The sequence below is a fragment of the Nelumbo nucifera genome, chromosome 1 (genome assembly GCF_055504915.1).
Source record: "Nelumbo nucifera cultivar China Antique chromosome 1, China Antique-T2T, whole genome shotgun sequence".
NCBI classification, from domain to species: domain Eukaryota; kingdom Viridiplantae; phylum Streptophyta; class Magnoliopsida; order Proteales; family Nelumbonaceae; genus Nelumbo; species Nelumbo nucifera.
Genome location: NC_142649.1, coordinates 33691283 through 33717922, shown reverse-complemented (window position 1 = coordinate 33717922; position 26640 = coordinate 33691283). Strand labels below are relative to the sequence as shown.

Sequence of the window (26640 nt, the reverse complement as noted above, 5' to 3'; positions counted from 1 at the left end):
GTAAGTAGTTAATATTAATCTCAGAATTCAGCAATCAATCAAATTGAACCATTCGAATAGATCATGATTGAGCCTTGATTTGGTAAAACCCCAAGGTCATGAACAATCTCCCTCAAGCGCATGTTCATCCTATGCATGAATGACAGTTCTTCTATCTCTAGCAAGAATCTAATCCCCATACATGCATTTCTTCAAACACTTCTAAGGCATCAATTCAAATCTGAATTGATCACCAACTGAATTGTGCAAGTTATCTCTAATCTTGCATCCAATTCAATTCTTGAATAGTAGATCTGAATTCCTGGAGTCTTTCCCAAGCACTCTAAGAATTCCAAGCTTAGATCTATTCAGCCAATCTGAAAAATTGCATATCTGAATTCTCTTTCAGGCAATTCAGATCTTGCAATATCAGATATGAGAATTCAGATTTGAGTTTTGAAAGTTTAATTGGCTGAATTGATCTACGATTAACCCTTATTCAAGAAACTTCAAGAACAATTCACACCCATTCGAATAAATAAAAAAGAAATTGATTGCTGATCTGAAATTTTACAAACTTACTTACATAAAAAAAGAATGGAAGAAAGGAGAAAGAAAAAATTACAACAAGGAAGCTAAATTCGAATCAAAGGAAAATGAAACTAGAATGGAATTATTACAATAGATTTTTGAATCAAAAACCCCCAATTTCGAACTCACATTCTCTTCTTGCTAACTTGACTTGAACTCCTTCAGCCCTTCTTCTTCTCCTCCTTGCACCTAGCCCTTCTTCTCTTTTCTTCTCTTCAAGGTGTTTGAACCTCTAGGAGTGGGAGAGCCTTTGTCTCAAACAATTGAACACCTCTCCCCCCTCTAGAAGTCTCCTTATATAGATTTTCAAGGGGGCTCTTGCCCCTTCTTGAAGCCTCTAGAATGGGGTGTATTACACCCCCTTCTTGAACTTTCTAGAGTTCTCTCTTGAAAGCATTCTAAGGGTTGCCGCCCCTAGCTCTTTGGGCTGCTATTTGGGCTGTAAATGAGCCTTCTCTATTGGGCCGAATTTTACTCTTTGCTAGGCTTTCTTTTCTTGGGTTTTCTCAAGGAATCAACTTGTACTTTTTGGGCCGAAGTGTGCTCTCTTGCTTCCATAACCGGACTGGGCTGAATTTGGTCTTTTTGGACCTTCTTTTCTTACCTTTTGCCTTTTTTTTCTTTGATTAATTACTCCTGAAATCTTTTCTTAGTATTAAGCTAAATTAGGGCAAAATTAAATAAAACCGGCATAATAATCCATGCAAAGACCTCATAAATTATAGATAAATTATATGTTCATCATATATTTGCTATCTATCTAAAAATGCAAGAAAATTGAGTGCAACGTGCAAAATCGGGGAGGTATCTTTACACTGCAAAGTGCAGATGGTACTTTGTTTCTCTATGACAACTCTAAAGAACAAGTGTAAATGGAAGTTCTTAAAAGGGTTTGAGATGGTATTAGGATTAAGAGTTAATTTTCAAAAAAAAGTGAAATCATGGTAGTGGGGTAGGTGTATAACTTGTAGGAGTTGGTTGACACTCTTAGGTGTAAGAGTGGATCCTCACCATCCAATATCTTAAGCTTCCCTTGGGAGATAGATCACCAACTATATTTAGATGTTGGATCATCCCAATAGCTCAACTTGGCCATTGTTAGTCCCCCCAATGAATGTCGAAGAACCATTGCTATTGTTCGCTACTGAATGATACATTTAGCAACGGTGCAATAAAACCGTTGCTAAAACATGTTATTTTTAATTCAAATATTGGATGGTTAAAATTGCAAATTTAGAAAAAACATTTACTCTCACCTAAATCTATATCTGTGTGATGGATGTTTTTACAAATAAAACATTTACACATCTACACAAAATATCCATAGTAGTCTTTGTTTAATATTCACATTTACACAAGTATTTTCATTACAAAAGAAAACAATAAAAGAGAATTGACAAAATTATCCTCATTGTATCTGAACATTTGCTTATATACACGTGCATCGCACTCAAGACATTCACTTTGGATCATAATCTTTGGTCTGTCAAATCAACAAAAAATAAATACTTAAGGATTGATATCAATAATTAGCTATATAAATTAATTAATATAAGAGTTTTATATGCATTATACACTTACCATTGAATTAACCCAAGTGATGTGAGATCCAACTGTATCTCCAAGAATTACTAGATTTCTGCATTTCTTCAACAAAACTAAGTCATTAATCATTACCGATTTTAAGGATATCTCACACCATCCAAAGATCCGGTGTTTAATATTTGGAGCAACTGCACCAAGATGTTCAGCAATACCAAGTTAAATTACAGACTTCCAACAAAATATATAAATAGCCATAAAAGGCTTATAAATAATGAATTCATGTCTACTTATCCTATGGAGCATTCATCAACCTGGAAAATATTACTCCTTGATTGCAATAACTCTTCCGAGACCGAGTTTGCATATGTATTACCTAGTGATTGAAACAAAGTTATGACTGAAGGCTCCCAGACTTTCACATCAAGCACTAGTGACCTTACCTGCAACAACCACAAGGCACAAGATCATAGGAAATCAAAACAGAAAAAGAACATTAAATTCATCGATACTGATAGTAAGTAACGTGAGGACAAGAAACTTCTCTTAATTGCAAACTAGGCAAGCTTTCACATGATTCAATATCCGAAACACAGTAGAAATTTGAAATAGAAGAGAATTTTACCAAGCTTGGCAAAACATCTAGACAATTGATCTGAGTTCCTCCATATAGCCCCTACTCAATTGAAGATATCCTTCCTTTCAATCCCAATTGTATGTGTTCATTTTTCAATGATCTAACCACTATGAAAATTTGACTGTCTGAAGGTCTGAAGTTGCTGATTGGGTCCCACTCGAATAAAATTATGAAAAAGGAGTATCCCATAATTTCTAAAATTTGAAGCTAATGAGTGCGTGAGAAGAAACTTCTATACAGGGTTTACTTATATCCCATAATTTCAGAAACTTCATGCAATTTTCAGAATCTGCCAAATTTTGGTTATCATTTAAAAGTTGATAACTAATATACAGGGTTTACTTAATTACCATGTTTAAAATTTGCCTGACACTGAAGTTGATCCCATGCCCTTATATACCAGGTCCTCTACATCTGTTTTTTTTATATACTAAAATAGAATTCATTGAAAATAAAAAAGAGAAATTACAGAGGGAAGGTGATAAGAAATCACCTGAGAGAAAAGATAAACCCAACAACACAATCAAATCATTCACAACCTACACAAAACTGACCAGGAAGAAAGCAACTCTCATTAACAACAATGCTCCACCTCATCAACAACCACCCTGACTAGAAACACAACTCTAACATACTCTATTAGAGGCTATTTTTTCTTAAAGATGAATAAAAAAAGAAAATTCATTAGAAAGACAGAAGGAATACAAACAAGGGTGATAAGAAGTCACCCCAAATAGAAAGAAAAGCCACCCCCAGAAGCAACCTTACAAAACAAAAACACAACCCCCCTACACTTTTGAATTTTAGAACCTACTCCACACAATTACAATTCTTAACTCACCCAATAGCAAAAACACAAACCCCATACCATGTACACAAATTTGTTAGGGGGACACCTGGTAGCCATTTAGAATAATGTGATTTCGTTCTAAATTTCCACTAAGAATATGGCCATATTTAATCATCTAAAATTGGTTAATTTCAGGAATGCTAATAACATTCAAAATGAAATCATTTTAGAATTTAAAGAAATGTTAGAGCCATCTTAGGATTAAACGATCAATACAAATCAAAACCAAATCTAGAACGTGACAAACTTGTGCTGAGCCTGGCAAGAGTAGCTCTTAGGGAAGCTTCAAAAGGGGGTGTAGTAACTGTGTATATGCAAATGGGGGGGGGGGGGGGGGGGGCACTGCATCTACATTTACTTACAAGAACATTAATACACTAACCAAAGTTGATTCAAGAAAAAATTAAATTATGCATCCCAAACAAATCCCATATGGCATTCATAGATAAAAGTTTAGAACTATAATTTATTTTCTACCTAGCTTTCAGAAATATAATTTATTTTCTATTTACCTCATCTTTAACTGATCCCCCTCATTTCTTCTTCTTTCCAAACTCCCATCCTGTTGTGCTTTCTTTGATTTACTTTCAATATGTTATTAAACATTGTTGCATGTTCTATCTTTCAATGAGCTACTTTGTTCGTATTCAAAATCACAAAACTACAATGTCTGCATATCTGAGGGTAAACATCCTTGGAGCACACATATTAAACAAGAGAAACTTCCTTGAAGAAAATATTTTAAAACACATAATTATCTGCATATCCAAGGGTAGTGAAAACCTACTTTCCTCCTTAAATGCAAATACATTTTTAAGGAATACAGATATTATTCCTTGAAAATGTCGATAATATTAAGTTGCATAGAATAGCTAGAACAATCAATTACTAAGTTGGTGTGGTTATATCTAACTTAGTTGGAAAAAGAAAAAAAAACACCTAAGCAATTAGTTGAAGAACTAAATTTTACCATTTCAAAGGTTTGTTACTTTGTTAGTGGATAATCACAAGAAGAAGATTAATAGCACCAAATGGCTCCACTAGTTATGGTTTTGATGTTATTAACTCCACTATGATCCTCTACTGTGATCCTATTAATCGGGACACTAGGATAAGAATTTTAGATAAGTCTGCAGTTTTTTCTATGTAAAAGGAGTAGAAGGTAGAAACATAAGTGACATTTGTTGGATTGGAAATATTTTGTGTATCTTGTGGTGAAATGAATTGGGCCTAAATGAGGTAGGTCAACCAAACTAAAGTTACGGTTTTCAAAGTGTGTTGTTGTTGCAATAAAAATCAAGATGCAAAGAATCTTTATAGGTGAAAATCCAGCTAGTCTACTAGATTCTGAATAGATTCAATAAGTTGCTTTTGGCTAATGTGGGGAATGAATGCTGTACAGAACAACCAAGGACTAAATATGGATTGTGAAAATATAAATGAGACTCAAAATTAGATTTAGAGTTGACAAGTGAATTTTTTAGAAGATGTTTATTGTGGTAATAAAAAATTAAGTTGAAGAATCTCTGGTTATGAAAATTCAACTGATCTATTGGATGTCCAATGTATTCAATAAGCTGCTATTGGCTAGTTTGGGGAAAGGCTACACAGAATAACCAAGAACTGAACATTGAATGAAATAGATAGAAATTAGACTTAGAAATAAATGTTGAGTTGGCTAGTGAATCTTCAAGTGCATTCGACATCATCTCAATAGTACTAGAGATGCTAAAAAAATGTTATTTCCAGCCTAGGGGGGGTCTGTTAATTCAAAAAATGAAGATGGCTTGACTATCTGGCACATCAGATTTACCCATAACAGCTAAAAACTTACCAGATTACAACTTACAATTTATAGGTCTCCAAGAGCATGATGATTGATAGGGTCAACTTTTAAGTTTCAACTCATCATATTTTCATAATGGGACTCATGGAATGTTAACTCTCAGAATCATTATGTATAGTAAATGCAAGGACATGGTTCAAAGGTCTTTAATTGACCTTAATTACTGCATGCTTATTATCATGCTCATAATTTTTTCTTAGAAATGAGTGTGACAAAGTTTATACAGATGTAGTCCACAAGGAAAAGTGGGGACACTGGTCGGTACGAGGAAAGGCCATTTCCTATGGGGACACTGAATGTGGCTCAGCTCCGACAGATCCTTCTCCTGCATCAAGGCAAAGCTGATGACCATGATGGGCCCATGGATGCATGCCAGATTGCTGAGAAATTCCGAGTTGATGTTGTACAGGTTCAGAGGATCTTGTAGTTTGTGTCGATCCCTCCAAAAGACGACAAAAAAATGAAAGACAAGCATTGATGTTACCATGTTAGGTATTTGTAACTTCATTATATCTAGTGCTTAAAAATTCCTTTTGTTTCATAATTATCTCCAAGCTATCAACTATTACTTTCTTATCTTTTATAACTGACTCTTGCTTACTATTTGAGATAAAGTTAGGTATCTATTTAAAAGCAAGAATCACAACTAAACCACATCATGAGATTCTCATCATGATACAATATATGAACAGCAAGAAAAGAAAGAATCACAACTAAAGTTAGGTATCTATGTCTTTAGCTTTGAAGATCAAGTTTAGCTGTTGCACAACTCTCCCATCCTTACTGCAACACCATATATTTGGCATGCTTTAAAAAGCAAGTAATGAGCTGCTAATAAAACTAACATAGATAAAGTCTTTTGAAATAGCAAGCAGAAATTCCAAATTCTCACATAAATTGGTAATTCGTGTTGTTTATTTGTATGTTAACCATGCTACAACAAGAGCTCTCATCACTAATTCCAAGTTACAAACCTCTAAATTTTGAATGCGATTATGCAAGTGGACCATAAGCATGTGAATGAATGGTATTTCAAAGACCCCCAAATATTTCAAGAAAAAAAGCAAGGAAAGGATCTAGAACAAACTGTTCTCCTGGTACTCAAAAACATGTAGTAAAGATCAAATAACTAGCTAGCAACAAAATTAACATAGATTAAAAGCCATTTGAAATAGCTAGGCAGAAATTTCAAATTCTCCCATATATTAGTATACATCATATGGTTTTTTTGGGCACTGCCAACCATGTTACAATAAGAAATCTTACCACTAATTCCAATTTCAAATTCCCAAAATATTGAAAATGATATTGTGCAAATAGAGGGGCCACAAATTATTCTCTCCCTCTTCTCAAGTTCCATGGACATTTTTCTAACATGTTGCTCTCCACTTAAAGAAGCGGTCCCTGTTTTCCAGTCTTTATCAACCACTCTCTGAAGATCCATTTTCTTGACATTTGAAAGAAATAAAATAAAAACCTCAAGAATAACCTATCACACAAATGTTACCGAAACCAACAAAACCATAAAATATAAGAAGTTAAACCCTAACTTTTGGTTCAAAATGATTTAAATCAAAATTTTAGCAGAATTCTTACCAAGAAACCATGAAGAGAATGTTAGTATCGATGAAAGACCACAGTTCGTATAGATTTTCTCCCCTATTTCCCCTTCTATATGATGGATGAAAGAATAAACAAATATTTTGGATTATTTTCAATATTGCAAGTTCTATATGGGGTAGGAGAAAGCAATCGAACAACCATGGTCCCCATTTGCAGTCCATGAACCACAAACATAGCACCATGGCAAGCAATTCTCTTCGAAGAAAAAAAGAAAAAAAAAATATAGTAGATGAACTTACATTTTTCTTCTATACAATGAAATAAACGAACTGAGAGACAACGGTTTCCTAATCCTGGGTGCGTAAGAAAATGACATTGAGAGAGCAGGAGATTGAAAGGGTGCGTAAGAAAATAACCTCTTTACACCGGGTGAACAAGAGACCAAATGAGAGAATGAGAGGGAGAAAAAAGAATGACAGACGAAAGGGATAGATATAGAATGCGATGAGGGAGGAGAGCAACAAGAAGAAGTGTGGGAGCGAAAAGCAGGAATGCAATTTGCCTGGGCATTTATTTTTCCTTCTTTTCTCGAAAGCTGCCAAAACTAAGGAAGCGCACATTTGAACTAGCCACGATTTCCTAATCCCAAAAGAAAATTGAGATATATTGCAACGGTTAGTTTTAAAACCGTTTGGATAAATGATGCCTAAGCCACATGCGAGCGACGGCTCATGGAACCGTGGCTGTTGCATGCAATAAAAAAAGTAAATGGCCACGGATTAAAAATTCAGTTGCTATATGCGGTTTTTAGCAACGTGTTTTTGTCCGTTGCCAGAAAAACCGTCGCTAAAAATCAGTTTTCTTGTAGTGAAATTTGAAAGAACCCAATCTGACTTAACTAGGCCACTAAGAATAATATTATACATAAAAACAAGATCAAGTAGACAAGATACCTCTCTAGTAAATCCTTTTTCTTGCTAGGTGTATATGGGGAATGACTCAAACTATGGATAGGTGTAAATCCTTCACAACCAAAGCTCTTGCCATGTTATCTCAATACCTATGTCACTAAACAAGGCAAAGGATATAATCATATAATATTTCTGTAATATGTGATAGATCAAACTGAGATCTTGCTTGTCGTCAAACTTATGTAATAGTGATAATCCCATTGTCTTTATTTGTCGATACATAGATATCAAGATCTACTGCATCTTTCAACAATGCAGGCTCTATAGTACTAAGAAATTAAAACTTGTCTAAGGCGCCACTAACATTTCTTTGGACAATATATCAAATGTTAAATGTGAAACACATTAATATCACAAAATCTACTAACAAAAACTTTTTTTCCTCCTTGTCTTTATAACATGGTGCCCAACTCTCAATACCATTGGATCCTTAATTGAGAATTCAAATAATCCTACTACCGTCATATCCAAGACTTCAAGTAGGAAGTTGTACAAAGTGTTCTCTATGTCCTAACATAGTAACGTATCCTATCACATTGATCATTAGTCAATATACAATCCTTAAATGTTCCAACATATCCAGATATTTGACCCTACAAGGGTCTCTTTGGTTGGTATATTACAGATAAACAAGTCTGATAGGGATTAAAAGCAACACCAATTGTTCCACCTGTCAAAAAGTCTAGGAATATGTTGGGTTTGGTTTAATTCAATGTTTCTTGTAAACACTCATCTTCACACCGCAGGTCACAACTTGAGCAACTAAGACACACTACTCCACTACCTTAGGAAATGCGAGAATGACAACCTTGTTAGGATAGATTTCCCAAGTATATCCATTGGTTGTAAAGTTTTAAGTCCATATAACAATCATGTTATGACATACATAATACTTAAATGGACTAACGGTATTTAGCAAAACAACCCTTTGACACATGAAATAAATATTCTTTTATTCATAACAAAAGTATGTATAATACATCAATTAGAGTTAAGGGCATACACATTATCTAACAGTAGCCACTTAGGCAATAATGTTGATCTAAGTTATTTTTAAATTTGTTTTTATCCATGATATGTAATATTAAATTCATTTTTGACTTATCTTATTAATAATATATAATAAGATAAATTACAAATTCCCACCACCTTGTACTTTAAGGGTAATGACATTTGGCCCCTTGAACTATCATTTGTGACAAGCACCCTAAACTTTTAGTTTCTAGCACTTTACACTCTACCTTGTTAATGGGCTAGACAGTAAAGATAAAATTATGAAAATGCCTATCCAAGCTTCTCTGTTATTTTGTAGTTTTCTGTCCTTATATACTTTCCTCTCTTTATTTGCAATATTCTATACTTTTTATCTATTTCCTAATTCTTCTTGTTATGTTTTGTCAGTTTTGCAATTAATTTCTAATGCTTTCTACAATTTTCTTTCTATTGTATTTTCTTCTTTTCCTTTATTATATTTTCTACATTTTTTTTTATTTTTTGTGTTTCATATTTTCTTCTTTTTGTTGCACTTTTTGCAATTTCCTACTTTTTCATTATTTTATGTTCTTTTTTGTTGTATTTTAACAATTTTCTACAAATGGTCTCATAGAATAATGTAAGGGCAGTTTAGGATTTTAGAAATGTTTCAACATGCACATGATAGTCACATGGGAATCTTTTCTGAAGTTAATTGACAGGATGCTAATGACAGGGGTGAAGTATTGGAATCTTAAAATTCAAGGTGCACCTTTGTTGGATTTGAAAGTTTTGGGGGTTAAGTGTAACTAGCCCAAAGTAGAGGGTGGTAGTCTATCACTTACCCTATATAATATCTACATCAACTTTAATAGAATTGGATATGAAAAATCAATCAGCATTTGATATAAATAAGATAATTCGAAGAATACTATGAATATTAGCCAATAAAATTTGTATTTAGGTACGTCTAGAGAAAAGAAAGAAAAATACAATAAGGAAAGTCTCTTTGAAATATTGGGTTGACAAACAAACTATAAAAGAAAAAAAAAAAAAAAATCAGATTCTACTAGACCATTTTTAGCAAGCTGATGAATTACTAATCAAAAAGGTCCAATTCGATCTCATTCATTTGCAAACCTAAAGTTCAAATCTGCGTTCTACGCACCCATGGGTGCACTGGGCGAATGCACCGTCCAATGAGAGATGACCATGTCGTCTAGGCGAAATCAAGCTAACATTAATAGGTGTTTGAACGTTAGTTAAATGAATCTAGTTGAACCGGATAGAAAAAGACAAAAGAAACTTAAAATCATTGATTCTTTTAATTATTTAGGATTGGAATGTGAGAATTCATTCTTACTCCCTCCCATTTTCTCCTCAGAGCAATCCATTAGCAATTTCACTGCATAACCGACGTCCGTGAACGGGGAATCCATTGACGACAAGAAATCAACTGGCAATAGGCATGCTTGTCTTCTTTCTATTCTTCTTCAAATCTTCTTCTGAGAAATTCTTTTTCTTCTTCTCCTCCTCCTTCCTTGCAAACTTTTTTTTTTCTTTTTAATACTTTTGAACTCGACGTTACCCTTAAACTCCTTCCTCTTTGAAACAAACATCCACATCCCCAAGTTGGTGCTACCTTGATCAAAGGCAACCTATCAAAACCCCAAAAACAGAACTGGATCCAGTTCTCTATTGCTCTGGTGCCCTTTGTCTAATGAAGAAGAACTGAATTCCTTGTCCGTTTAATGCAGTTCTATGAGACTTACTGCACTGCTTTGACAGTTGAAATCTTGGAATTTGGACTATAGAAATGAAATTGTAATATTTGAGTTCTGAGTTCATCTCACTGCAAAAATTCCAAAATGATTTTTATATTCATAATGCATGGTTGTTCACTATACATGATTTATGCCTGTATAGGTTTTTTATGAAACTAATGCAACATTTTACCTTAACCTTAAGGAAGAACTTCAGCACCACCTCAAATCAAGCTCTATTACTTTGTGATACAAATTTGTTGCAAGTAAAAAATAAAATAAAACTTTGATTTTTTTTTACTCTTAAATTTATAGCTGCTTACAAAGTCTAGAACTTGCAGAAAAATGCCCTCTTGATTTGGTGAAACAAACTAGGCGTAGAGAGTTAACTGTTCTCTTTTTGGAACTTGGATAGATTTTCTTATATCAAGGTACCGACGATTCGGGGATGTGGTTGTTCGTTTCGTAGAAAAAGGGGTTTAGGTACCACCGGCTTCAGAAGCATTCACAAACAACAAAAAAATAGTAGTATAAAGAAGTGATACTGGCATTGAGGAACACCAGAGTAGCGGGGGAGAGTCGACAATGGGAAGAAGATCGAAAAATCCCATGTAATTAAAATGTTTATAAATTTTTAAGTATTTTTCATCCTTTTATGCCTAGTTCGACCGGATTTTTTCGGTTAACTTTTAAAGGTCCGTTAACGTTAATAACTTTTAAATATGCCAACGTGGTCGTCTCTCATTGAAGGGTGCATTCATCCAGTGCACCCATGGGTGCACACAATGCAAACTCCTAAAGTTTAAGCATTATCAATATTCATGACTCGTGCGCTTCTAATTTTTTTTTTTTTTTTTTTTTAAATGTGTGCACTTCTAATAAATAATGGCTACAAGGTCTCCATCCATGACACAGACATTGCTAGCCTGCTACGGGTGCTTATAATTCGGTTAACCGAACCTGGGCTTTTTTGTAATCGATTTTTGAAAAATTGGTAATCGAAACCTAATCAAAGTCAATTGGTTGATTATTTCAGTTAATCGTTGGTTTGGTTCATCAATTTTTTAATTTTTATAATATATATAAATATATAATAAAAAATTATAAATATATATTTATATATATTGTATATTTATTAATTTATAATATATAAAAATGCAATATATATATATGATATAATATACATATATATATATATATATATATATATATATATATATAATATAGAAATATATGTATACTAGTCGGTTTGGTTAATCGATTTTTCGGTTGTTTTTTCTCACCCCTAGGGGTGGCAATTTTTCACCCAACCCGTTGAACCCAACCAACCCACCCAATATTTAATCCACTCAACTCGTCCATTTACTTGGCGGGCTGGAAATGGGTTGATTATCCATTGGGTCAATTTAAATGGGTTGGGTCGGGTTGGGTTGTGGATAACCATTGGGTTAACCACTAAAGATATAATAAGTATTAATTCCTTAGCCTTTTTTTTTTTAATTTTCTTCATTTGGATGAAATAATTTATAATTAATGCATTGATTTTATATTAATTATTTACTAACATTAGTTTGGTCTTGAATCAACACACTTCACCCAAATCAACATAAATCCAAATCAGCTTGGCCCGAGTTTGGACCAGCTCAACTTGGTTTAAATATGAACAAACCCGATCGCCTCGGTTCGACTCATTTGGGTCAATCAGCCCAGCCCGAACCAACCTGACCTAGAGCAGGCCGATCTGGATTGACCCGAATCTGAAACGGGATAGGGATAGTTCAACCCGGACTTTGGTCCGGTTCGACCCAAAATCCATCTCGCTTGTCTTGACTAGGACTGGATAGTCGGTTTGTACAACCCAACTCGAATCCAGACCAGTATGCTTTACTTACATTGACTTTGATTCGGGTCAGTTGGTTCGGTCCCAAACTTGATATGGGTTGGTCCAAGTCAATCCACCGTTTACTGAACCAGTCTGGTCTAGTCCAATCGGATTAATCTATATCCAAACGGTTCAACCACTTTTGATGTGATTAGCTCGAAGACAATCTAATTAGATAGTTCAAGTTGGTTTGACCGGTTTGAACCTAAGTGGTTCGGTCAAACACAAAACTTGAACATAATCAAATGGCTTTGCTGCTTGTGTAAAAATAACATACAAGTAATGTGATTTGAACCTTTACTACTTGTATAAATAACAACTACATTATTACCACTGAACAATTTATTTGTTAAATGAGAGTAAATTTTTTTGTTTTAAGTACATAAATTATAAATATAAGTTTAATAGGTTTGGGCGCGTTAGATTGGGTTAAAGCAGGTTTGGGTTGAACCCAACCCATTTAACTTTATATAACTAGGTTATTAAGGCTTAGTTTGGAAGGAGTACAAATCCATAGAAAATAATACAAAATATAAGGTTTTGTACTCTACATATTTGTATTTGTACTCCTTCCAAATTGAACGTAATGGGTTGGATTGAAGCTCAATCGAAACCAAACCCAACCAATTGCCACCGCTACTCAATATTCACTCCTAGACATTGCACGATACCAATTTGGCAAAGCTTTAGATTTCTAGATATCAAAATTCGTGCACCAGTTCTTCCAATTACATTAAGTTTTACTCGAAAATAACTTGCATCTGCTTTCATAGCTCAGTTGGTTAGAGCACCCGTTTAGTAAGCGGGAGGTCTTGAGTTCGAATCTCAATGAAAGCACATTATAATTCCGGTTTTTTATCCTCCACTTGCCTATAATCGGGGATCCGATTCGGATCTGATGTATCTAAATCTGACTTCGATCTCATTTTAAAACCAACATTCTGATTCGATCCAAAATCCGATTAACCATGGGAGCAGATCAATCTCTCTTCATGGTGTTTCAGACCGTAAAAGTAAAAAAAACTTACACTTTCAGGATGCAGCAACGGCACCACAGACAGGAAGGTGGTAGAAGTTACAACACGTTGATCTAAATAGCTTATTAGCATTTGATAAAAAAAAAAAAAAAAATACAAAGGTTATTGGCAGTGGTGGTGACTGATACAAATCCTTCCCGTTGCCGGAACAAGTTTGTATCTGCCCTCGAGCTGTAGTGCTGAAGCACCGCTCAAAGAGGGTTTTAGCAATTACAAAGATCACCGAAGAAGAAGAAGATGAGTTTAATCGTGCAATGCCTTTATTTCAGTATTGATTGATTATATATGGGAAGCCGTTACTAATGATTACAATCATGGGTCATGATAATGTGCAACTATGAATACTGTAATGACTGTTATAACAGTTTGCAGCCTTTGATATTCATTCTTTATGACGATTAGGATGATGGCCACGTCAGCAGATTTGTAAGTGATTTGTAACCCCAGGGCTCCTGTTAATTCCCTTCCCCTTAGCTACAGCCTTGTCCTCAAGGCTGATTTTAGAAAGCTGGCTATAACTGGCTTGCCAGCTCATCCAGATGACACCCGCTACTGTCCTGCCTTCTCTTGGTGTCAGGACCACATGTCTGGGTCTATTGTCTTGGCTGCGGATGTGGACCATTTGGAAATCCAGTGCGGACCTCATACTAGTAGCTCTACCTAGCCACTTAGAACTGTAGTCAACACTAGCCTCGGTGATGAGATACAAAATGATCTGGCTGTGTTGGGTTTTGTTGAATACTAAGGTGCCGAAATTCCATTATCTCCAGAGTTCTTTGATCTATCAATTCTTTTGTTGGCAATATCAATGCTTATTACTAGTGCAGCACCAATAGCCTTTGCAACCTCAAGACTAACAGTCCCCAGACCCAAGACAACAACGATTGAGCCTCCTATCTCTGTTGTGTTCCAAACTGCCCCGCTACCTGTGGTAACACCATAATCAAGTAGGCGTACGTTTTCTCGAGGAGCCCTTGTATCAATTCTTGCAACAACATGCACGGTTATGCGCTGCAGGCCAAGAGTTGGGGTTCCCATACAATGGTCGATGGGAGTCTCATGCATTGAGGAACGACCTTTCCCCTCACCTAACATAACTCCAACTCCAATAGTTTCCTGTACCTTGCTATGGAGTTTTATCTTCTCTGACTTACAAAACTTGCCTTCTCTAAATTCTGCAGTGTAACAGAATATAACATCGTTGCCATGTTGAACTTCAGTTACATGACACACACCACCACCAACACCTTCAACAATTATTGTATCCTCATGATCAAAGATGAAAAGGAAGAGATCCTCAGGATGTGTGCCACTCCAAATATAAGAGTTGGTAAAGAGAGTAGCAGGGGGTACCCCTTCACTGGCCAAAGATGAAATCACCTACATGTCTATGCTCATTAATAGCTTGTTTGGTTCCCATGCAATTGTATCCTCGCAGATGGTGATCTGACCTTGGATCACCATGAATAGTAAGAAGCACCAAGTGCTACTTGGTTTCATCCTCAAGTGGAATCTTGGCACTACATCCAATATAACCAGATGGTAGAACCCATGAAAACCCCATTCCATTGAAGGGATGAGAGATCCATCGTATGGACACCCAAATCTTGCGGAATAAGGTGGGCAAATTCCAAAAACTTTTCTCTCCCTTCAACTGGGAATCGCATTCCCTATTTAGAAAATCATATTTTCAAGGACCAATCTTGAACCATGAACTGAACTAGATCTGAACCAAAAGAAGTAGGAGAGAGGTATACCTGATACAGAGAAATATTATATCTCAATGGAAGTGTTTACGCCCAAGGAAGGATCCAAAGACTGCTTCTACTGAAAATGACGCAGTGCAGGATGGAGCAGAATCAACAACGTTCTCCAAGAACCTGATCCTTCGTAAGAATAGCTGGATGGTCCGTGAGCACTGCTTCCAATCAGTCCTTTCACAAAGGGTTGATATCAAGATCGAATCTTGATCTCTCCCACAAAACTGGAGATCGAACCGGAGGTCTGGCGGCGGCAAGAAAGAGTTTTGCAGAGATTGCAGAAATCTTTCTTCTGTGATTTCAGCTCTAAAGACTAGAGACCTTTTTCTCTTTTGTGTTGTCTGTGTTGTGTCTAAAGGCTACCGCCCCATCCTCCTTTTATAGGCTTAAAGGGATCAGCTCCTAATCCCATTAAGAGCTGTTGATCCAAATCATATTTGGATTAGAAGTCCCTTTAAGTGATAAGGGAGAACCTTTATCTTATCTGTAGATTAGATCAACCCTCTCCTAATCCTATTAGGAGGCTCCTAGATCTAAATCTTATTTAGATCTTGGACTCTCTGAGTGGATAGGGTCAAGGCCCAATCCTATCAACTGATTTAATCGTAGATTCGCCCCTCATTTAAACTGATTAAATCAGCCCAGTTCGAAATGGGCTTTAGGCCCATTAAGGTTGTGTGCTCACTTAGCCTTCCAAACTGCTGCCCAGTTGGGCTTCCTTGTATGGTGTGGGACCCAAACATTGATCTACACATCAGCCACATGAGTTTGGCCCAGCCTTTGTTACAAGGCCTGACCGAATACACTGCAATGGACAGTGCACCCTCTGAAACCGATCAAATGGATTCTATGGGCCCAACACTTACCCTAAGTGGTCCCTGGGCTAAGCCACCTTGTAACACACAGGGACTGTGTGCACATGCAAGATTAGCCCATCAGGTATTACCCTCAATGGACTTACACTTAACCTTTCAGCCCTTAACGATCAAACACTGCCCGACAAGAGAGGACATCTCCCTCGGCTGCAAGGAACAGTGTTGCACTCTCTGCTTATATGGATCCTAGGAATTAAAACCTTTTGCAAACATTTTAAAAACCATAATATATATACTTTTATATCTCATATAAAATATACTTTGTAAAACAAATCTCAACGATTGAAATCAGCTGTCGACAGTCTTGGTTTCCATCAGTGAGAGTGCATCCTCGGTCATTACCTTTGTCCGACAAAGGGGCTGATCCTATCACTATGATCACCCACTCAGATGAATTCTCAGACTGTCCCAACATACACAGGTTTTGACCCCCGCTAAGGATCTCACTGAATGGTACATCAAAGACAGCCCAATCCGACACGTAGTGCAGTATCATAATCGAGTGTAAGGGTCGGGTGTAACTTTCCAGTTTTGCCCATTAATCTCCAAGGTCTAGGGCAATACTTGAAATCTGGTCCAATTCAAAGATTCAATTAATCCTACACTGTATGTGCCTAGGGTCTCACCCTGGCAGCTGAGACAGGCCACCCCAACCGATTTGGTGGCACAACAGTGTCAGCCTTATCAGGATAAGTCTCCCCAGGCCGACCTAGTGGCTGTGAACATTCTAAATTAACGCGAGTCTCATTAAGTGTCCAGTTTAAGGGTATTATACAGAAACATACCAAGGGAACATGAATCAAATATGTACTTTTATTCATTTACAATACTCATAATGTACATCATTCTAATTGAAGCTAAGGGCATACAAAATTGTCTAACAGCTCCCACTTGCACTTAGGTCTAATCAGGTACAAGCCGGAGTCCTATGCTTTCCACGTGTTTCTCAAACACTTTCTGTGATAGTGGCTTTGTCAATGGGTCTGCTACATTTTCCACTGACGCTACCTTCTGAATTATGACGTCCCATCTACCAACAATCTCCCGTAGTATGTAGTACTTCATCTCGATGTGCTTCGATTTCGAGTGGGCTCGTGGCTCCTTAGCCTGAGCAATGGCTCCATTGTTGTCACACAACAACGGGATGGGTGATTTGCTGAACGGAACTACTCCCAACTCGTGAACAAACTTCTTCATCCACATGGCTTCTTTGGCAGCCTCACTTGCGGCAATGTACTCGACCTCGGTCGTGGAGTCTGCAGTGGACCCCTGTTTGTTGCTTTTTCAGCAAACAACACATGATCCTATCGTGAAAACATATCCAGATGTAGACTTTCTATCATCTGGATCCGACTGAAAATCGACATCTGTATACCCTTGGATCTGTAGTGAGCAACCGTCAAATACTAGACAAAACTCTTCTGTCTTTCGAAGGTACTTAAGTATGTTTTTCACAGCTGTCCAATGCTCCTGCCCTAGGTTGGCCTGGAATCTGCTTACCACACTCACTGCTTGAGCAATGTCAGGACGAGTGCACAGCATGGCATACATGATGCTCCCTACGACAGAGGCATAGGGAACGTCTTTCATGCCATTAATCTCCTCAGAAGTCATGGGAGACATCTTCTTGGAGAGAGTGACTCCATGCCTGAAAGGAACATTTCCTTTCTTGGAGTTTTTCATGCTGTATCTTTTGACTATTTTGTCAATGTAAGCAGATTGGGATAATCCTATTATCCGCTTCGATCTATCTCTATAGAGTCGAAGACCCAGTATATAGGAGGCTTCTCCAAGATCTTTCATGGAGAATTGCTGTGAAAGCCATATTTTCACCGTAATTAACAATCCTACATCATTCCCAATGAGTAGAATGTCATCTACATACAGAACCAAGAAGGTAACCTTATCTCCACTGTACTTCCTGTAGACACAGGGTTCATCTGGCTTCTGCTTGAAGTCAAACGATTTGATAGCAGAGTCAAAACGGATGTTCCAACTTCTAGAAGCTTGCTTAAGTCCATAAATGGATCTATTAAGTTTACATACCATGTTTTCCTGACCTGTAGTAATGAAGCCTTGCGGCTGCTGCATATAGATATCTTCAGTAAGATCTCCATTTAGGGATGCAGTTTTGACATCCATCTGCCAAATCTCATAATCATTGTATGCTGCTACAGCTAACAGGATCCTAATGGATTTAAGCATGGCCACAGGCGAAAAGGTTTCCTCATAATCGATGCCCTTTTTCTGAGTGTACCTTTTCGCCACCAGACGAGCTTTGAAGGTTTCAACCCTACCATCGGGGCCCTTCTTCCTATTATAAATCCATTTGCAACCGTTTGCTTTTACCCCGAAGGGCGGATCTACCAGAGTGCAGACTCCATTGGTCTTCATTGAGTCCATCTCTGCTCTCATGGCCTCCACCCACTTCTGGGAATCTATGTCCAACATAGCTTCCGCGTAAGTCACGGGATCCTCCTCACTAGTCAAGGTTTCCACCAGGTAACTATCCTGGTCATAACCATAACGGACTGGTGGTCTGGATGCCCGAGTGGATTTTCTAGGTTGGTCACACCTGGAACTTGTGGGACATCTCCCACTGCTCCTAAGCTCTCCTCATCAAGAACTATTTCCTGACGATAGGTGTCCAGGATATAATCAGTTTCCAAGAATTGTGCATTTCGGCTGTAGAACACCTTTTGCTCACTTGGGTCATAGAATAGGTAACCCACAAAGCCTTTTAGCTAGCCTACAAATAGGCAATGGCTGGTCTTAGATTCCAGCTTGTCTGCACTTGTTCTTTTAACATGTGCTGGACAACCCCAAATCTTCAAGTGTCTGACACTTGGTTTCTTTCTGGTCCAAAGTTCATATGGAGTGTCGGAACCGATTTGGTTGGAACCCGATTCAGCACGTAAATCACAGTCTCTAATGCGTAACTCCAAAAGGATGTGGGTAACTCTGAGTGTATGAGAAGTGACCGTACCATATCCAATAAGGTCTTATTCTTCTTCTTTGAAACACCGTTAAGTTGTGGTGTAGCAGGAGGAGCTAACTGTGATACTATCCCATTGTCCTTTAAGTAGTCCCTGAATTTGTCAGAGAGATATTCGCCATCTCGATCTGATCGAAGGGCTTTAATTTCTCTCCCTAACTGTTTCTCGACCTCTTGTCTGAACTCTTTGAACTTTTCAAAGGATTCGGACTTGTGTCTCATTAGGTACATGTAACCATATCGTGAAAAATCATCGGTGAAAATGATGAAATACACGTGTTGATTCCGTGTCCTAACACTCAGGGGACCACATACATCAGTATGTATAAGGTCAAGTGTGCCTGTACATTTTTCAAGCTTACCGTTAAATGGCCATTTCGTCCTCTTGCTTTGCAGGCAAGACTCACAAGTGGGAAGATCTTCTATAGTTAGAAAATCCAAAGAACCATCCTTTACCAACCTTGTGATTCGGTCAACATCGATGTGGCCAAGTCGGTAATGCCATAGGCACATGGGATTAACTGTATCACGGGCTCTCTTCTTGGGGATTTCAGCCGACGTAGTTTCGGTTATGTTAGTTTCTAGAGAAGGATGTAGAACATAGAGACTGTTCTCCAGTTTCCCGTATGCGATGAATCTGTTATTTTTTTAATAGTAATCATATTACTAAAGAAGACAGAATAACCATCTGCACACAGTTTTGAGACAAATCAAAATTTTTCTTAAATTTTGTACATAAAGACAATTTTTCAGTACAATAGTTCATTCTCTAAAAAGTAATTCCACGGTTCCTATGGCCGCGGCTGCAACAGTTGCAGTAGTCCCCAAGTAGAGCGTGACTTCTCCTTCACTCAGCCTTTTGCTTTCCTTGAACCCCTGCAGTGAGTTATATGCATGAGTTGAAGCCCCAGAGTCAATATACCAGGACGCAGAAGCTACCAACAGATTGGTTTCTATAACACAAATTTCAAAATTACCTTTCTTGGATTCCAGGTAGGCAGGATAGTTCCTTTTCCAGTGGCCGGTCTTCTTGCAGAAGTGACAGGCATCCGATGCTTTGTCTTTCTTCTACTTCTTGCTCTTAGTGGCTTTCTTTTGAGGTTTCTTTGCCTTCCTCTTTCTCTTGCCTGTCTTGCTAGCTTCAACAAGCATAGCTACAGGCTCATCCTTTTTAATCAGTTCTTCATCTCTTTTTAACATATTGTTGAGCTCTTGTAAGCTGACATTCAGCTTGTTCATGATGAACAGATTAAAGGAAGGAGGCAAAGAATTAAGGATAGCATCTATCTAGGTCGCAAGGTCCAGCCCAGATCCAAGAGTCTCCACTTCATTGATGTATCCCATAATCCGAAGACAATGGTCGTGAACTTGTTGGCCCTTAGACATCTGTGCGGTCATGAATTATTTCAAGACCTTCTGTCGAGTAAAACGATTCTGCTCTTCATACATCGTCCTGAGACTGTCCAATATATCCTTGGGTTGTCCAAGGAAGCAATGATGTAATGATGTAACACCGGGCAAGGGAGTTTTTCTCCTCCCATTCCTGATAGTCTCTCCTTCGGGCCTCAGAAGCCCTATCACCCGGACTCTCCGGGGCAGGATTCTTTGCCACTTTGTCTAACTTTTCAGAAGTTAGGACTAGCATAAGGTTCCTGTACCAGTCGGCATAGTTTGTGCCCTTCAGCTTGTTATCATCAAGAAGCTTTGCAAATTGTCAATTTGCCATTTTCTGATAAAAGAGCAAACATCAGTCCACAACCTAATTTGATTCATGTTCATTACATAGATATGGATTTTAATCTACATTCCATTCCCATTTATTCATCTCTGAGATTTCGCTCATTTTTAAGTGACAGAGACTGCCAGTTGTCTTTGGAAAAGTGGGAAATCACATAGGATGCATGGAGCCAACTGTTTCAGCTGCATAACCCCACCACCTTTCTATGAATGATCATATCCACTCATCATATGAGCTTTCCCTTTGGCCTCTGTCAGACAAGGTTCAGAGCCATTTTCAGGTAAACCTTTCTGTCTAGTGAGAGCTTACCCATCATATTCGTGAACGCCAAGGTACCGTGAGAGAGTTCCCATTTTCTGGTGAAGCCCCTTCCACATCGGTCTATGATGCCCCTATCATCTTATGAAACACTCAGACAAGCCCAACAGCAAATGGATAGCTCATTTTCTAGTGCGTTTCCTCATTATTGAAGGACCCATCCTCATGCTAATGATGGAAGGCCTTTAGAGAGTTCATCATATGGATCTCCCTATCACATGCACTCATATTAGCTGGAGGGAATAGTTAATTACGCCCTAGTTTGATCTAGGTCAAACCAAAGTGGCTCCCACTGACTTTCATAAAGACAGATTTCGGTGGGCCCAAATCGGCTCGGGTTCCGCACGTAACCTCTCCATGAGGTGTGGGGCCCACCATTGAGGGAGGTCATTCAATGACCAAAAGGGACATCATGGCAATGATGTGCATTCAGCCATGGTATGCGTAAGAGCCACTGTCGATTGAGCATGGGCCAAGCACTTATGGCCCACGTACATAGCACATCACACATCCTTACATCACATGCAAGAACAAATTGATCCAATCAATTAACTATCCGTAAAGCCCATTTGAAGCCCATTTTGAATCCATAATATTAACCATTAATATTATCTAGGTATATGGGCTGAATTAGGGTTGATGGGTTTGGCCCATATAGCTTTATGTGTTAAGTGGGCTTTTAGCAGTTTTAACTATTTAAAACTGGGCCTTTACAGGTTGGGCTGAATTAACTATTTAATTAATTATCAAGCCTCAGGCCCATTAGTGGGAAAATTAGGGTTGACATTCAGCCTTGACCGAACCCTAGATTCGGTTCAAACAATTTGAACCAATCTTGGTTCGAATGGGTCTAGGGTTTGACCTTTAATTAAATCTTTAATTCAAGAAAATAATCTGAAATTAAATACTGATAAAAGAACAATCAAGAATCAGTCTATCAGGGCTGCTCGCACAATCTTTCCTGCAAAACAGAGGTTAGATCACAGGTTGCAGTTTCACAAACTGCAAATCGTAGACAACGATTCTCCCATCTATGAAATCTCCTCCTCTGCGCCGCCATCTTCGATCCAAAATAAAATAAATAGAAATCCTAATTTCTATTAATAATTACTTCAGATCGAATAACTATACATTCAGTCTAAAAAAAAAATTATTTTACAGACCAAATGTAATAAAATAATCCATAAACTGCAAAATCGCAGGTTCCCTGCGCAAATCAAGAATTCTATCTCCTCTTTTACGAACAACCCATAAATCAAGAAAATCATAAAGAACAATTCTAAATAATAATCAGATTTATGTAAAATTAATTTCAAATTATTCGCCCATAAAATTTGGGAACAAATTTCCCAAAACCTTTATCTGCGCAAATCGGGTAGAACGCCTTCTGCCCATTTGCGCAGGTTCAGATATGAAACAAATTGGTTCAAGATTTGAACATGGGCTCTAATACCACTGAAGGGATGAGAGATTCATCGTATGGACGCCCAAATCTTGCGGAATAAGGTGGGCGAATTTCAAAAATTTTTCTCTCCCTTCAACTGGGAATCGCATTCCCTATTTAGAAAATCATATTTTCAAGGACCAATCTTGAACCATGAACTGAACCAGAGCTGAACCAAAAGAAGTAGGAGAGAGGTATACCTGATACAGAGAAATATTATCTCTCAATGGAGGTGTTCACGCCCAAGGAAGGATCCAAAGACTGCTCCCACTAAAGATGGCGCAGTGCAGAATGGAACAGAATCAACAACGTTCTCCAAGAACCTGATCCTTCGTAAGAATAGCTGGATGGCCCGTGAGTACTGCTTCCAATCAGTTCTTTCACAAAGGGCTGATATTAAGATCGAATCTTGATCTCTCCCACAAAGCTGGAGATCGAACTGGAGGTCTGGCGGCGACAGGAAGGAGGCGGCAAGAAAGAGTTTTGTAGAGATTGCAGAAATCTTTTTTCTGTGATTTCAGCTCTGAAGACTAGAGACCTTTTTCTCTCTTGTATTGTCTGTGTTGTGTCTAAAAGCTGCCACCCCCTTCTCCTTTTATAGGCTTAAAGGGATCAGCTCCTAATCCCATTAGGAGCTGCTGATCCAAATCATATTTGGATTAGAAGTCCCTTTAAGTGATAAGGGAGAACCCTTATCTTATTTGTAGATTAGATCAACCCTCTCTTAATCCTATTAGGAGGCTCCTAGATCTAAATCTTATTTAGATCTTGGACTCTCTGAGTGGATAGGGTCAAGGCCCAATCCTATCAACTAATTTAATCCTAGATTCGCCCCTCATTTAAACTGATCAAACCAGCCCAGTTCGAAATGGGCTTTAGGCCCATTAAGGTTGTGTGCTCACTTAGCCTTCCAAACTGCTGCCCAGTTGGGCTTCCTTGTATGGCATGGGACCCAAACATTGATCTACACATCAGCCACATGGGTTCGGCCCAGCCTTTGTTATAAGGCCTGGCCGAATACACTATTATGGACAGTGCACCCCCTGAAACCCATCAAATGGGCTCTATGGGTCCAACACTTATCTTAAGTGGTCCCTAGGCCAAGCCACCTTGTAACACCCAGGGACTATGGGCACATGCAAGATTAGCCCATCAGGCATTACCCTCAATGCACTTACACTTAACCTCTCAGCCCTTAATGATCAAACACTGCCCGACAAGAGAGGACCTCTCCCTCGGCTGCAAGGAACAGTGTTGCACTCCTTGCTTATATGGATCCCGGGAATTAAAATCTTTTGCAAACATTTTAAAAACCATAATATGTATACTTTTATATCTCATATAAAATATACTTTGCAAAACAAATCTCAACGATTGAAATCGGCTGCCGGTAGTCTTGGTTTCCATCAGTGAGAGTGCATCCCCGATCATTACCTTTGTCCGACAAAGGGGCTGATCCTGTCACTATGATCACCCACTCAGATGAATTCTCAAACTGTCCCAACATAACCAGGTTTTGACCCCCACTAAGGATCTCACTGAATGGTATATCAAAGACAGCCCAATCCGACACGTAGTGCAGTATCATAATCGAGTGTAGGGGTCGGGTGTAACTTTCCAGTTTTGCCCATTAATCTCCAAGGTCTAGGGCAATACTGGAAATCTGGTCCAGTTCAAAGATTCAATTAATCCTACACTGTATGTGCCTAGGGTCTCACCCTGGCAGCTAAGACAGGCCACCCCAACCGATTTGGTGGCACAACAGTGTCAGCCTTATCGGGATAAGTCTCCACAGACCCACCCAGTGGCTGTGAACATTCTAAACTAACGTGAGTCTCATTAAGTGTCCAGTTTAAGGGTATTACACAGAAACATACCAAGGAAACATGAATCAAATAATGTATTTTTATTCATTAAAATAAATTCATACTGTACATTATTCTGATTGAAGTTAAGGACATACAAAACTGTCTAACATCCACATTGTTGAACACCCTAAATTAATGCAATTAACTAGATCAGAAAAGTAGGAGAGTGTCCTTTCCTTTGGGCCTCCATAATCCAATATATCTTTGAAGAGGTCACGGACCTTCTCAGGAAACCCACGACAGACGTAATCAACCAGTACCAAGTTCTGCAAGACAATGTCACTGATTTTCATTTCTTCAATTGTTTCAGCAGTTGTCATGGCCTTCTCCATTCAAGTTATTGATCATTCGGTTGCAGAAAACCACACTTGTGTGATTATTTCCATCCAACTCCAAAAAGATGAAGGAAGAAACTGGGCTTGTTCTGTTGACGTGGTTTGGATCTGTGTAGCCAATACCCCATCTAGTGTTATAGTGACCCTTTGCGATCTTGGCAGCCTTCTCAATGCAATGATCATGGCCAAGGTCACCTGAGGGCATGGTTGATGCTGCCATAGAAGAGACGACAATGTCTCTCATGCCCCTCATATCAATTCCCTTGTGTTTCCGACACTAAATCTTGAGACCTAACATACATCCACACCAGAATAGCTTGAAGAGGGCACCGAGATCATTGAACTTACCCATAACAATGAGCTTTTGCTCGTTGTTGCAATAGGGAAATAGTGGCACCATCTCCATTGGCGGCTTGTCATTACGCTTCACTCTGCATTTAATTGGATTAAGCTGAACCTTGTTGAAAGCAATAACTCGGACTGAGTGACAGAGTGAGTTCGGATGAGGATGTCTTCCCCAGAGAAAGCAAGACAAGAGAGGGACGAAGAGTGAGCGGTTTGAGTTGGGTCCAGGATCGGTGTTGGTTCCTGGTGGAAAGAGGAAGAAGGAATGGGACGATGGGCTAGAGTTTATGCCACCGATGAATGCCAAGTGGGGTTTTGGGTTATGGCCAGAGGAAACTTGGTGTTTGACACTAGAATTAGAGGAGGATAGGAAACTCCAGGGCGGCCCGGGAACACCAAGCACCATTACTGGTGATGTAAAAGGACTGCAAATAGGTGGTGACAAGGAAGATGAGCGAGATGGAGAGAATAGAACTTGTGAAGGTGCTATGAGGTCTGGATGGATGTACGCCCCTTTGCTTTCAGGATCGACCGGAGGTTGAGTTGAAGGGGCAGACATCAACACGGCGATGGGTGGACTGTAGTTGGAAGGCTGGTGGGTCTTGAACTGAAAGGCAAGAGTATTCACACTGCTATTCTGTCCCATCGCTACCGCTCTGCTATTGGAAGCTACTGGGTTTTGCTCTCCTTTAGAGGCCTCTGTTTCCTTCGTTGATTCCCAATAAAACACCAATCGGAGGTGAGAGTTGGTTGAGCCTGTGTTCAATCTCTGCCAGGCGAACGAGAATTCTCTCTTGGTTTTTCTCGATGCGGCTGAGACGAGCTTCAAGGCTTGCCATCCGTGCATCCATGGATCAGTTGGCTCTGATACCAAATGATACAAACCCTTCCCGTTGCCGGAACAAGTTTGTATCTGCCCTCGAGCTGTAGTGCTGAAGCACCGCTCAAAGAGGGTTTTAGCAATTACAAAGATCACCGAAGAAGAAGAAGATGAGTTTAATCGTGCAATGCCTTTATTTCAGTATTGATTGATTATATATGGGAAGCCGTTACAACTGTCAATCTGTCAATCAAGCCTAATGATTACAATCATGGGTCATGATAATGTGCAACGATGATTACCGTAATGACAGTTATAACAGTTTGCAGCCTTTGATATTCATTCTTTATGGCGATTAGGATGATGGCCACGTCAGCAGGGGTTCCTGTAAAGGCTCGTATCAGTGACATGCCAAATAACGTATAAGCGGCAACGAAAAAAAAAAAAAAAGTTTATTCCCATACTATATCTTTTCTACATCATAGATTTTTCCCAAAAAAAAAAATACT

At 38.4% G+C, this 26640-nt stretch overlaps 1 long non-coding RNA gene, 1 other non-coding gene and 1 pseudogene across 7 annotated transcripts; 1 reads left to right on the top strand and 2 right to left on the bottom strand.

Annotated features, from left to right (window-relative positions):
• Positions 1-541: 541 nt before the first annotated feature.
• On the bottom strand, positions 542-7659 carry LOC104612042 (uncharacterized). 6 transcript variants are annotated; one of them, XR_016069423.1, is made up of 4 exons: positions 7308-7657; positions 6712-7116; positions 2152-2555; positions 542-2053 (listed from the first exon to the last, which is right to left on the bottom strand). It is a non-coding gene; the product is annotated as an uncharacterized LOC104612042 (long non-coding RNA). The 6 variants fall into 6 exon arrangements; XR_016069434.1 differs by having other exon boundaries at positions 545-2053; positions 2152-2303; positions 2427-7116; positions 7308-7659; XR_016069417.1 differs by having other exon boundaries at positions 545-2053; positions 2152-6934; positions 7042-7116; positions 7308-7659.
• Positions 7660-13359: 5700 nt separating this feature from the next.
• On the top strand, positions 13360-13433 carry TRNAT-AGU (transfer RNA threonine (anticodon AGU)). Its single transcript has one exon. It is a non-coding gene; the product is annotated as a tRNA-Thr (tRNA).
• Positions 13434-14374: 941 nt separating this feature from the next.
• On the bottom strand, positions 14375-24963 carry LOC104612080 (alcohol dehydrogenase class-3 pseudogene; annotated as a pseudogene).
• Between the last annotated feature and the right edge of the window lie 1677 nt (positions 24964-26640).